General features: G+C 31.9%; 1 pseudogene; it reads left to right on the top strand.

Annotated features, from left to right (window-relative positions):
* Positions 1–7587: 7587 nt before the first annotated feature.
* Positions 7588–10590, top strand: part of LOC142219824 (acyl-CoA Delta-9 desaturase-like) — a 30300-nt pseudogene continuing 27297 nt past the window's right edge.

The following is a 10590-nucleotide window of genomic DNA, read 5'->3' as shown; positions in this document are numbered from 1 at the left end:
ACGGTACGTAGAGAGCCAGAATTGAAATATGGGGGTCGCTTATATGGCGGCTATATAGAATTATGAACTTGATATGGACCAATTTTTGTGTGATTGGGGATAGATTTATCTGAGGGCTATATAGACCGTTATAGACCTAGTTAGGCATGGTTGTTAACGGCCATATACTAGCACAATGTACCAAATTTCAACTGACTCGGATGAAATTTGCTCCTCCAAGAGGCTCCAAAACCAAATCTCGGGATTGGTTTATATGGGGGCTATACATGATTATGGACTGATATGGATCATTTTTGGCATGGTTGTTAAATATCATATACTACCTCCACGTACCAAATTTCAAACAGATCGGATGAATTTTGCTTCTCCAAAAGACACCGGAGGTCAAATCTGGGGATCGGTTTATATGGGGTCTATATATAATTATGGACTGATATGAACCAATTCCTGCATGGTTGGTGGATACCATATACTAATATCACGTACCAAATTGCAACCGAATCGGATGAATTTTGCTCTTCCAAGGGGAGGTCAAATCTGGGGATCGGTTTATATGGGGCCTATATATAATTATTTACCGAATACGACCAATTTTTGCATGGGTGTTTGAGGCCATATATTAACACCACGTACCAAATTTCAACTGAATCAGATGAATTTTGCTCTTCCAAGGGGCTCCGGAGGTCAAATCTGGTGATCGGTTTATATGGGGGCTATATATAATTATGGACCGATGTGGACCAATTTTTGCATGGACCATATACTTACACCATATACCAAATTTCAGCCGGATCGGATGAAATTTGCTTCTCTTAGAGGCTTCGCAAGCCAAATCTGGGGATCGATTTATATGGGGCTATATATAATTAGGGACCGATGTGGACCAATTTTTGCCTGCTTGTCAGAGACCATATACTAACACCATGTACCAAATTTCAGACGGATTGGATGAAATTTGTTTCACTTAGAGCAATCGCAAGCCAAATTTGGGGGTCCGTTTATATGGGGGCTATACGTAAAAGTGGACCAATATGACCCATTTGCAATACCATCCGACCTACATCAATAACAACTACTTGGGAAGTTTAAAGTCGATAGCTTGTTTCGTTCGGAAGTTAGCGTGATTTCAACAGACGGACGGACGGACGGACATGCTCAGATCGGGTCAGAATTTCACCACGACCCAGAATATATATACTTTATGGGGTCTTAGAGCAATATTTCGATGTGTTACAAATGGAATGACAAAGTTCCTATGGTGGAGGGTATAAAAAGAATGATGATGAGTTACAAGTAGAAAGTTACATGTTGCAGCGTCTATCAGCCAGTTTGTTTATTCTCGATGGAGACAGCGTGTCTGGAAAAATATCTGAAAAACAATCACTTTACTCCATTTGGAAATTCGAAAATTGTTCACCAATATACCTTTCACAATTTTTATAACTATGTTTCATAACTATGTTTTCAGCGCTTCATTTTCGTTTTTATTTAAATAAATTATAATAAGATAGTTGTAGTGTCACTTACTCGTAAGTGTCACTTACGAGTCTGTGCTAGTGATGAGGATGAAATGGAACTTTGAAATGCTGGCAGGGAGTTAGTCATTATAACTCACCACAATGTGTAATGACAGTTTTACTCCTGGTAATGCAAATCGTAATGAGATGTGGTTACCCAGCTTTTGCTGGGCAGTGTTCCAGTTCTGTGGAACATAACCGGATATACTAAATTGATCATGCAGGCTCTACGCATAATTGTCCGATAAATTGAATTTGGAAATCATAAATTTATCTCCATTTACAAATTGCACCCAAAAAAAAAAGAATGAACTTTCCAGGGCGCTACAGACAATATTGCTAACTCCAATTTTTTCCTTCAAACTACGAAATTTTCTTTCCTTGGGAAAGAATAAATTTTCTTCAATTTTTCGAAAAATTTACTTATTTATATAATATCAGCTTTTGTAATACAATTTATTCTATCCAATTCTCTACCTTAAATTTCCTTGTTGGATGTGGAAAATATACATATGTAGGTGTTGCGCATATGTTTATTGTTTACAATTGTATACAATGTATGTATGTAGGTTCAAGCTAATGAATAAATTATGCAGAAAACACACTATATTTTTTAATGCTAGTCTGCATCTGATTTAATTATAAGTATATAATGCTTCGCACATCTTGAAGCATAGTTCCTACGTCGAAGTGCATCGAAGCCATACGTTTCTAAAGGAAAGTTTTCGTATTACAAGCCTAAAAACTATCCTTGAGTAAGTATTAAGATTTTATTGTTAAAAAAAAGATAATCAAATCAATTATTTGCTATTGAATATCATAATTTAAAATTTTTTTAAATAAGGTAAAAATAAAACATTACTCAAAAGGATACCTTTTGTAAAAAGTGTTAAAAAAAACTGTTGATATTACTAAAAAACGAGCAAGAACAAATAACAAATTGAGTTGGTAAAATAAAGTGAGAAACTCTCTAAAAAACAAAACGTATTTATTGTTCTAAAGAATGTCTTTACAATTGAATACTATTTAACAATTTTGTAGTATATTACGATGTAACTTATTATGTTTTTTTTTGTTATTATTTGTTAAAATAAAAACAGGGACTACACAAAAAGTTAATTCAATTTTGAAAGTGTCAATTATTTGTACGTTTAACATACCACCCTTAAAAAAGTTACCTTTATTTTAGTTAATGAAATTTTTGGTTTTAGTTAGGTTTTCCCAACTGTGAGGAATGTTTCCTTGTTTTATTATTTATTTTTTTTTTTTTTTTGGTGGGTCCTGGGGGGATAATGTAAGTACACAAGAACATTACAAACTTTTATATGCTTTTGTTATAATATAATTTTTATTTTTCACATGAGTTGTCAATCAATAAAAGATATTCAATCAAGCAACTTGAGTTTCAACAAAAAAAATTTTGATCAACAAAAAAAATTTTGATCCTGCCAGGAGATTAAGAGTTTGGACAACGAAAGGGAAATTTTTCAAAAGCATCAAACTAATATCCTGCGAAGCCGAAATTGTAAGAATTCTAGACAATTATTTTGAACTCGCAAAAAAACGGGCAAAGCTGAATATTCCCAAAAGCCTCAAACCAATATCCTGCGAAGCTGAAATTGTAAGAATTCTAGAGAATTATTTTGAACTCGCAGAGCCCTGGTAAAACATCAAACATATCAAGATTTATCCTGCGAAGCCGAAATTGTAAGAATTCTAAACAATTATTTTGAACTCGCAAAAAACAAACGGGCAAAGCTGAATATTCCCAAAAGCCTCAAACCAATATCCCGCGAAGCTGAAATTGTAAGAATTCTAGAGAATTATTTTGAACTCGCAGAGCCCGGGTAAAACATCAAACATATCAAGATTTATCCTGCGAAGCCGAAATTGTAAGAATTCTAGGCAATTATTTTGAACTCGCAAAAAAACGGGCAAAGCTGAATATTCCCAAAATCCTCAAACCAATATCCTGCGAAGCTGAAATTGTAAAAATTCTAGAGAATTATTTTGAACTCGCAGATGATGAACTAAAACATCAAACATATCAAGATTTATCCGGACAAAAAGTCCACCGATTCATTAAACCTAGTGCCACGACAATTTGTTCACAGTCGAGAAGAACATACGCAATCGTTCTCGACTTCATTCAATCGCCACCTCCGGGTGAGAAATATGATAATTAAAAGCGTACTTTAATTGAACGTCACACATTCAGCGAAAATAGAAAAATTAAATTAGTTGTTATCAGATTCACCCCCATTTTCATGAAGCTCCGTTAGTGCTACGTTATCTAACTAATTTTTATACCGATCTATGGACATATCTATCATCTTGCCTATACATTCTATATGCCAGTTAGGAGTTTAACTGCTAGAAATAGTTAAAGTTAACTGGAGAAGAGATATTTGCAATTTACTTTCTGTTAACTGACAGTTAAAGCCTAACGGAGCTAGATGAAAATGGCCGTCAGTAATAGGTGTCCGGAAGCTTTCAGAATCCTATCGTTCCTTAGAAGTACTCGCTGGATCTAACTTCAGTACAGACGTGTTGAGAAAGCTCTGGATGAGGAAACTTCCGAGAAAGCTAAGCGTTGCACTGAGTGGTTCAAGTTTGACATACATGTCTCAATTAACACAATTGACCGACAATATATGGAATGTACCAGGGATGGAAAATACAATTTTTAAGAAAGTACAAAAAAGGTATTTTTTGAGCGAATAAGTAATTTTTTTCAACAAAAGATTATTGGAAGAATTCTACCAAAAATAGTATTTTTTACTGTAGATTGGTAGAATTCATTGGACTTCGTAAATTTTCTATAGAGAAATAAAAATAAATTTTTGACAACATTTTCAATAGAAATACAATTTTGACAAAATTTTCTATAGAAATAAAATTCTGACAACATTTTCTATAGAAATAAAATTTTGACAAAATTTTCTATAAAAGTACAATTTTGACAAAATTTTCTACAAAATAATAATAAAAAAATTTCTATAGAAATAAAATGTTCACAACATTTTCTATAGAAATAAAATTTTAACAAAAAATTTTCTATAGAAAAAATTTTTGACAAAATTTTCTACAGAAATAAAATTCTGACAACATTTTCCATAGAAATAAAATTCTGAAAAAATTTACTATTAAAATAACGTTTTGAGATATTTTTTAATTGAAATAGAATTTTGACAGAATTTTCTATAGAAATAAAATTTTAACCAAATGTTCTATAGAAATAAAATTTTAACAAAAGTTTCTACAGAAATAACATTTTAACAAAATTTGCTACAGAAATAAAATTTTAACAAAATTTTCGATAGAAATAAAATTTTGACAAAATTTTCTATAGAAGTAAAAAATAGAAAAACATTTTGACAAAATTGTCTACAGAAATAAAATTCTGACAACATTTTCTATAGAAATAAAATTTTGAAAACATTTTCTTTAGAAATAAAGTTTTGAGATATTTTTTAATATAAATAGAATTTTGACAGAATTTTCTATAGAAATAAAATTTTAACCAAATGTTCTATAGAAATAAAATTTTAACAAAAGTTTCTATAGAAATAAAATTTTAACAAAATTTTCTATAGAAATAAAATTTTAACAAAATTTTCTATAGAAATAAAATTTTGACAACATTTTCTATAGAAGTAAACAATAGAAACAAATTTTGACAAAATTTTCTACAGAAATAAAATTCTGGCAACATTTTCTAAATTTTAAAATTTTGAAAAAATTTACTATAGAAATAAAGTTTTGAAATATTTTTTAATAGAAATAGAATTTTGACAGAATTTTCTATAGAAATAAAATTTTAACCAAATGTTCTATAGAAATAAAATTTTAACAAAAGTTTCTACAGAAATAAAATGTTAACAAAATTTTCTACAGAAATAAAATTTTAATAAAATTTTCTATAGAAATAAAATTTTGACAAAATTTTCTATAGAAATAAAATTTTCTATAGAAGTAAATCTTTAGTAAAATTTTCTATAGAAATAAAATGTTGGTAAAATTTTCTTCAGAAATAAAATTTTGACAATATTTTCTATATGAGTAAAAGTTGACAAAAAATAAAAAAAACATTTTGACAAAATTTTCTATAAAAAAATGTTTCAAATTTTTCAAAAGAAAAAAGTTGATTGATAACTTCTTATCTAGAAAGAGTTCGTATGGAAGTGTAATATAGTATTACATGTTTTCTCTGACCAAAACATTATTGAAATTCAATTGTGTTTTTTTTTTTTTTGACACTGACTTTTACAAAATCGAGATTTTCTTCCCACAAGTTCATGTCTGTTTTGCCAAATTTGTAAAAGACCATTATCAAATAAGATTGTTAAATACTTTCAAATATTAAAATATTTTGTCGAAACTATTGTTCCATAAATCTGATATCGGCTCAAAACGGTATACAGAAAAGGTACTAAATCATTCGCGGGGTACTACGATACTGACCAGGATGAACAAGTATTGAAAAAAGTACTATAGTACTGCATTTTCCATCCCTTGGATGTACAAGGGAAGATGAGGTCTCCAGTATTGGCAAACCCATTACATCACCATCATCAGGGGACTTGGTTAAAGTCATCGAGAATCTGCCACAAATGTCACTAAAGCCAATTTTATTTTATTTCGTGGAATTGTTATGTTTGGAGAAAGTTTCCTTTACTCTAATAATTTTTTGCCTACGTCGGTTAAATGAAGTAAAAAAATTATACACAAATTAAACATAAAGATTTACTAAATTCGTATTTCTCAGAAAATAGTTATTTAATTGTGTAAATTTTGTAATCTAAAAAAATTGTGAATTTTTGAAAATATTTGAGGTCAAACGTTTCCGACAAGCGTTAGAATCCATTAAAAATTATAAAAATTAGTTATTTGACAAAATATCACAGAATTTTTTAATTTACATCCAAAACATTGAATTCGGATCACACCTAAAGAAGTGATGCAAATTCAGTCCATCGGCTGTTGAAATGGAGGACTTCAGTCCTATGACAAGCCCATGTTAAATTCATCGCTTCTGCGCAATTTTGCACCACTTCCGGATCCAAAAAGAACATTTTCATTACTTTTTTGGCGACGCTTTTTTTGCTGGGAAACTATAAGAAGCTAGTTGCGCTTGGAGTTTCACAAAATATAAAATGGCTATTGCAACAATACCCTGCCAACATTTTTTGAATTTGGGGGCGCTTCTGAGAATCCCCACTACGTCGAAAACAGTCGTATACGATATCCAAAACTCCTCGGAAAAGCGCCGTCACTATTGAAAAGTTGTACCACGCCAAGTTACTACAAAAAAGTATCGCATGAGTGCAATTATTAGGTGCCCTTCTGGATACATTTAGAAGGACGCCAATAAGAGCCCCTTCAAACAACCAGACAAAGTGCATTTTAAGATAGTTGTAAAAGAATCATTGTGGTCAAATAAATTGTTCACCAATATACCTTTCACAATTGTAAGCGAAATAACTATGTTTTCAGAACTTCATTATCATTTTTATTATTTAAATAAATTATAAGAAGCTAGTTGTGTTTGTTGTTTCACAAAATATAGAATGGCTCTTGTAACAATAGTGATGGCAAAATACTTTCATGCGAATAGTCATGGCAAAATACTATCACAGTTGGCGATTGCTGCAGTGCCACTTACGAGTCTGTGGTAGCGATGAGGATGAAATGGAACTTTGAAATGCTGGCAGGGTAGTGATTGCAAAATACTTTCATGTAAATTTCATACTTTTTCATACACTTCCCCCATCACAGTTGGCGATTGTTGCAGTGTCATTTACGAATCTGTGGTAGCGATGAGGATGAAATGGAATGCTAGCAGGGTGTATCAATTAATTTCTTAATTAAAAATTTTAAATGATTGTCTTTATTAACTTAATGTTTCCATCTTGATTGATAAAGAGTTAATTGTATGAATTAATTTATTAATTGAAAAAATTTTCAACTTCAATCAACTTTTTAATTGGAAATATTTTGGCGATCTGTTTTTGTTTTTTTGTTTTTCTGTGATGTCGTATATTTTATAAGTTTCTTCTTATTTTAGGAATATGCCGCCACACAACGCCAACGTTTTACTTCTTGAAAATGAAAACTCTCTGGCGAATACAGCAACTGGAGTTTTATCCGAATTGGAGGCCGAAACAATAGATGGAGGTTTGAAAAAAATATTGAGGAATGTAAAAGAGCTGATAAGCGAAAGTTAGAAATTAAATGGGTAAATGTTATTGGATTCATTTACTTACATTTAGCTGCGATTTATGGATTGTACCTTTTCTTTACATCGGCAAAATGGCAAACAATGCTTTTTAGTAAGTCAAAATAAAAATAAATTATGAAATCAAATAGATGAAAATGATAATGCAAATAAGCTGTTAGTGTGTAAATATAACCATAGCGATAGGCGGTAGGCGAAACATTTTTGCCGCAACGGAAAATACAATAAGCTTGACGGCGAATAATACCCTTTTTCACGTTTCCTAGCGTTTTTGTTGTCAATACAGCATGCTTTGACAATATTAAACAATGAAGTTGAATAAAAACATACAATGGCTTGTTATATGTTGAGCAGAGAATGAAGCCGCCGAGTCGCGCCGCCGATTTCAGTCGCCGCCGGTCATTTTTTGCCAGTCGACGCCGCCGCCGAATATGTCGGCTCATCACGACTCAAATTTAGCCGCCAATTAATCAAAAATATTAGTTTAAATCAAAAAACTTTATTAATAATTGTAGTAATTTTAGTCAAAATTTTGAGCCTTTCACCCCCAATCAATCTATTTCAAAGTGTTATAATAATTTTGCAAACATTTACCTCAGAAAATTTTAATGAAATGTAAATTTGATTGTAAGATTGATTGTGCAACTAATCTCATTACCATTCGAATAACTTCAAATTGATTTTATAATGGATAATTGTCCGCCGCCGAAGAGACTTATTTATATCGGCTTAGCCGTCAAGCCGCCGCCGCCGGATGCAAAAATTTAATGTCAGCCGCCGCCGACAAAAATGGGTCGGCTTCATTCTCTGATGTTGAGTTGTTTCAAGAAAAAATAATCTACACGTGTCCAGGCAACAGCAATTCCTAGTGGTGAGTTAAAAAATTGATAAGCGATGGCAACACTATACCAGTTTTCGCCAAGGAGTTAGAATAAGTTTTAATTTAGCGACACGCCGCTAGCCGTCACGGTATTCCGTCGCGGATTTTGGGCTTCCCATAAGAAATACACGTAAATAAGTGTGTAAATATAACCATAGCGATAGGCGGTAGGCGAACATTTGAAAGTACGCGAAAGCCATTCAGTAACTATTTGGACATTCAAAATTTCAGCTTCTAAAACATTTAAAACGAAAAACGAATCCTGTTTTTTATTTTCCAATTGTAGTTGCGAAACATAGACATTGTACTGGTGCTTCGTTTATTATCAACAACTAGCTGGCAACGTATGCTATGGTTTGCAAGATTTTTCTAGCAAAAACTTGCAAATTCTCTATCTCATAACTGTCAGAGAGAGACTACATCTCTCCGGTTCTCTTTTGGTGTAAACGAACGACTTCCAATAAAAATTTGTGATAATTATCAAAAAATATCGGGTTCTCGAACGGAGCTATGATGTTTTGTCATTGTGAACTGAGGCGCTAGATGTCACTACCGACATTATGTCCCTCCGTTTGTGTTTGTTCGGCTTTATCAGGTGCTTAGGGCCAGTGTTGCCAGTAGGGCTGTCATTCGGAATAGATTTTTATAAATCCCGGGATTCGGGATTTAAAAATATAGAATCCCGGGATATTCCAAGTTTTTTTCGGAATCCCGAAATTTTCGGGATTTTTAAAATATTTTAAGTAATAATCTACAGCGCCTAAAATAGTTATACATTAAATCAATTTAGTTTAATTCAATTTTATTAACATAATAACATAAGAGTAAATTAGTCCAACTCTACAAATGAACAAAAGAAAAGCATAACATTATGACAAAAATAAATTAAAACCCGATTTTATATCAACATCTTACTCAGCAAAACATTTTAAGGATTTTGATTAGATTAGGTATATTTTCGTACACATGTGTTAATCCTTTATAGTTCATCGTTTTAATGAACTTATTAAAAATATCAAGGCATCCAAATTTTTGTTAGATAATCGCGATCATGTCATATTGTCGATGGACCTTTTATCATTGCCTTTTATTTTATTTTATTTTGCACGAAGTCGATTTCACATCATTGTTCAAAGGAGGATGAAATTGTATTTTTTATAGTAAACCTCATGTACAATAAATTCTTACTCAAGGTTTACCATAAATGTTTATTAACTCAATATGTCGAGTATGAAATCTAGAGGCCATTTGCACTGAATGAACACTCAAATTTTTTAATAAATAATGCTAGAAAGTTAAAATTTTAACAAATTGCAGTTATTTTTTTGGGATCCCGAAAAATCCCGGGATTGAAAATAAAAAATCCCGTGTGACAGCCCTAGTATTAGGGATTTTTCCCCAAATCGGGATATTTTTTCTTGGTTGGGGACAACATTTTTGAGTTGGGGATTGGGGATTTGGTGGAGAATTTCCACCCTGTTATTTTTATTAGAGGTGCGTACCAGCTTACGAAATTGAACGCTACTGAAAATTTCGTTAGCATAAATAGCAATGCATTTCTTATGGGAATGAAATTTTTCGCTAGAGGTGCATACCGGCCTTATTGTGAAATTATTTCGTAAGGACTCGGGTCGAAGTGTTGCCCTCGCATCATTGATTTCGAAAATATATCCCATACATATACATAGAATAGAGTTCATATCGGTGAAACAACGCCTTTTCATCGATCACTCAATTTTATTTGTTGACTATTTAGAACTAAGTTTTGATTCATCAATACACATGTTGAGGGAACTGCCATTTTTATTTCTCGAGCATTTAGAAGACGATTTGCATAAGATAAAAATTCAATGACTCCTTATACCCACAATTAATTTTGATGAGGGCTTGTATCGGATGATATTGTTACGTTTTTATATTTAGGCGTTTTTAATTACCCGACAATTAAAACACAG

The sequence above is a fragment of the Haematobia irritans genome, chromosome 1 (genome assembly GCF_050003625.1).
Source record: "Haematobia irritans isolate KBUSLIRL chromosome 1, ASM5000362v1, whole genome shotgun sequence".
Lineage (NCBI taxonomy): Eukaryota > Metazoa > Arthropoda > Insecta > Diptera > Muscidae > Haematobia > Haematobia irritans.
This window is presented reverse-complemented; position numbering and strand designations above follow the sequence as displayed.